Consider the following 4,009-nt stretch of genomic DNA (forward strand, 5'->3'; position numbering starts at 1 on the left):
CAGTATGAAAATGCCTTTATTTCTCAGGTCACCTACCCCACAAAGAAACCAATGACATCCCATCCAACGTCATTGCAAATATCTGATGTTTGCTCATTTGAATGATCACGGTAATCTCAGTCTTAAAATTCAGGGAAATGTAATTACTTTTAACTGAATTAATTCCAGTTCATTTCCAGACGTTGCGCAATCACTTGCAAAAAGAGATTATTCATTATTCTTTAATGCATTGACAGACTTTGATAATTAAATTGTTGCTGATTTAGAATAAAAATAATAATTATTCAATCTAGTAGGTTGCGCAAATGTGGATTTACGGCACAGTACATGAACCACTGCAAAGATATTGCAGTGCACAATCTCTCAATCATTGTAAATATCAATTTTTATTTTGCCTGTTGAAACATCGTTGAATTCAATTAATTATATTTGACTTCAATGCTCACCTTTATTATGCTTGTAATCATAATACGGCTTACGGATGTTTCATGCAACAAAATCAAATGAAAAAGAATTAGCATCTCTATTCTTTCATTCAACAATGGCAATAAATTTTGATTTTTTAAAATTTTGAACATTTTGGAAAGAAGGGATGTTGTCTTCAGTTGAATTCTTGCATTGACTCAACTAATTCACAGTGTCCGCTACTTATTCTGTTTGGGTTCCTATGAAAAGAAGTTAACTAGTTCTTCTGGTTGTAAATTCCTGGAAAATATTTGACAATGTTGTGGTTTTAAAGGTGACCAGGCTTAGTGATCGTAAGTCATCAGTTATTTTGTGAGAAAGAGCTTGATTCAAACATTTCGAACACACACACACACACACACACACACACACACACACACATTGTTATGCTGCTGTGTAACAAGGGGAAAACAAGTCGCTTTCTTCGGCATTAAGTAAATATATGCCACTTCCAATTATACATTAGTCAGCTAATTACCTACATTTGTCATTAAAAATTGCAATTCATCGAAACATTGTTATGACCTTTGATCAAATTAAACTTTTAATTATTGTTTATTCGTGAATTGCCGGGATTTTGTTTTTTTATTGATTTCCATACACCTATTCGTGTTGAATGCAAGATTGACATGCTTTGACAATGCCGGAGAGTGTTCATTTGAAACTTGTTTTTTTCTTATCTTTCACTGATTTTACTTATTGCATAAGATTACATGGTACCTCAGTGGTTAGCAATGCTGTCTCACATTGCCAGGGACATTGGTTTGATTCTCTCCTCGGGTGACTGTGGGGACTTTGCACGTTCTCCCCAAATCGATGTGACTTTGCTGTCGTGTCCTCCCACAATCCAAACATGTGCAGGTTAGGTGAGCCGGCCATGCTAAATCGCACATCGTGTTCAGGGATATGTGTGTTAGTCAGCATTAAATGTGAAGAAATATGATCGGAAAAAGTGTTTGGGTGGGTTACTCTTTGGAGGATCATTTTATTCAAACAAATGGCCTGTTATAGCGTTGAGGTAGCAGGGGTGCTTTCGTGGCGTCACGAGTATTACGGTGCAGGCCGAGATATAAGACATGTTGGAACGGAAACGGAGGAATCTACAAACAGGCTAGAATGACATCGCATCCATTTGGATTTCTTTAAATCACTGACGAGCAGGAAAATGTAAACGGCGAGGGCGAGTGGGGAGGTGAGGAAGTTGCAGCTCTGGTGAAAGTCCAAAGGTCCCTCTGAGAGTGTAATTTCGTTCATTGCTGTTGCTGTTTGAATGAGCCACCAACGTGCGAACTGCTCCAAAACATGATTCAGGATCTCTGGTGCCAATTCTCGCACGTTGAATAACTGCCACACTTCCCCAGTCGCCCTCCCGTTTACATTTTCCTGCTCGTCAGTGATTTCAAGAAAACCAAATGGATGCGATGTCATTCTGTAGTCTCTCTGTCGATTCCTCCGTTTCAGTTCCAACGTGGCTTAGATCTCGGGGCGCACCTTAATACGAGCGACGCTATGAAAGCACAGGTCCAGAGGTTCCTCTGAGAGTGTAATTTCTTTCATTGCTGTTGCTGATTGAATGAGCCACCAACCTGCGAACTGCTCCAAAACATGATTCAGGACCTCTGGTGCCAATTCTCGCACGTTGAATAACGACAGACACCTTCCAAATGAGGTCTTTCAGAGACGACTTTGGGATACATTTGACGGACAGATTAGTTCAGGAATCCGTGGTGCATTGTGACACCAGCGCATCAGCTTCTTCCCTATCTTTGAACCGGGCCGCCTGCGCAAGGAATGCAAATGCGGTAATGCTTTTCGTGGAAGGATCAGAAGGGGGTAACTACACTCTCAAACAGAACGGCATATGATCAGAACCAGGTAGGAGAAAAACTTTACAATGCTTTGCACTGTTAGTAAATGGAACTGCATTGCATTTCACGACGAGAGCAGATTTGTTTAAGCAAACTCGAAGGCAGGTTTGCAGATGGGAAAGCAAGCAAGTCAGATCCGTTCTTGTCCATGTAAAAGGCTGCAGTTGAAGAACAAAGCAGTTTCTGCCCAGTTTCGAACTGGGGACCCTTTCGCGTGTGAGGCGAACGTGATGACCACTACACTACAGAAACAGGCCTCTGCCGTCCCTGCTGCGGCTCAGTGGCATCACTGTAACCTGAAGCCATTCTACCTTTCACCTTTCTGTTTCCATGAGCTCGTTGTTGAATGGGGACTTGTTTAAATTTGGCTATGTGCTGAGCATGGACGTGATACACCGAAGTATCTGTTTCCACGTGGTGTACCCCAATAACGTTGTGTTGCTCACACCTGCTTTAAAGAATTACGTTTTTGCGGAGCTTACCGTCGCAAAATCATTTAGTCTGTTCGACTGCTCACGGGAAAGGTAGTATTGTTAAACACTGCAGAAACGAACGACATCCTTACTTATGCTCCGACTGACCATACTCCGTGAAAGTTTCCCAGATTCTCAGTTGAGGATTTTTGCAGCTGGAAGTTACCTCAGAAACCCTGTTAATTCGTAATGTATTGAGCGAATCGCAAAACAGAAAACATTTAACACGAAACACAAACAAAACTGGAAAACCAAATGCATTTTCAGACACAGCGAGCATGAATGCTAAATGTGAGACAGTCCGGGGGCATGAGCCATAAAGTAATCACACAACTAACAACGGGGCATTTCCAAACTACTCTTTCAAACATACTGGAGCCTGAGTGCACCACCACTTCCCAGACAATGCTGCAAAGCGACAAAGAAAGAACATAATAAGAATGGGCCATAAAAAGTGAATTTCACCAATCGCAGTCTCGATTAGATTACCTTTCCCTTCCGATGTCTCCAGGACGGAAATGAAGAAAGTGGGAGAAATTCAATAACATATGACATCGAAATAGATTGGAACGATTTTCTCATTGGCCAGAAAACCGAATGACGGCGAGTCGAGTCACGGTAGGACTCTGTTTCGCAACAGCGATGAAATAACAGTCTCCATTCGGTTCCAGTAAAAGCTCAACTTGCCTGGAACTGAAAGCAACAGTAGAGCTGCTTGCGATTTTCCCCGCGGGAGGCGAACACGATCACGACAGAACAGGCACTTTGGAAAATTCGGCACTTTCCCACACCGCAGTCAATTCCCCGGGAAGCAAACCCATTTTTCTTCTGTTTTAAACAGAAATGCCGCAGGGATCGAAACAGCATTTTAACAAGCGGTGCCGATGGAGCTGTTCAGAGGAAATGGCAGCGGAGGGATTCCAACCCACGCCTCTGTCGAGACTGGAGCCTTAATCCAGCGCCTTAGACCGCTCGGCCACACTACCAACACGCCCGCCACGCCATTTTCTTGCAATTCCAATTGTGCTCCTGCATAACAACAGATGCAAACCCACGTGAAAAGGGTTCGATGATCCCTCACCGACTCGCACAGCAGCTCGGATGTGCCCGTCTACAATATCAATTTCTCAGCAGATAATGACAGCCCATCAATACAGACAAAAATCACTGGTAAGCTGAGTCTATCTTCTCAGACTGGATTCA

At 42.7% G+C, this 4,009-nt stretch overlaps 1 non-coding gene across 1 annotated transcript; it reads right to left on the reverse strand.

The window, feature by feature from the left end:
• Positions 1–2,511: 2,511 nt before the first annotated feature.
• On the reverse strand, positions 2,512–2,585 carry trnav-cac (transfer RNA valine (anticodon CAC)). The gene has a single exon. It is a non-coding gene; the product is annotated as a tRNA-Val (tRNA).
• Positions 2,586–4,009: the final 1,424 nt, after the last annotated feature.

The sequence above is a fragment of the Chiloscyllium punctatum genome, chromosome 52 (assembly GCF_047496795.1).
Source record: "Chiloscyllium punctatum isolate Juve2018m chromosome 52, sChiPun1.3, whole genome shotgun sequence".
Classification (NCBI taxonomy): Eukaryota; Metazoa; Chordata; class Chondrichthyes; order Orectolobiformes; family Hemiscylliidae; genus Chiloscyllium; species Chiloscyllium punctatum.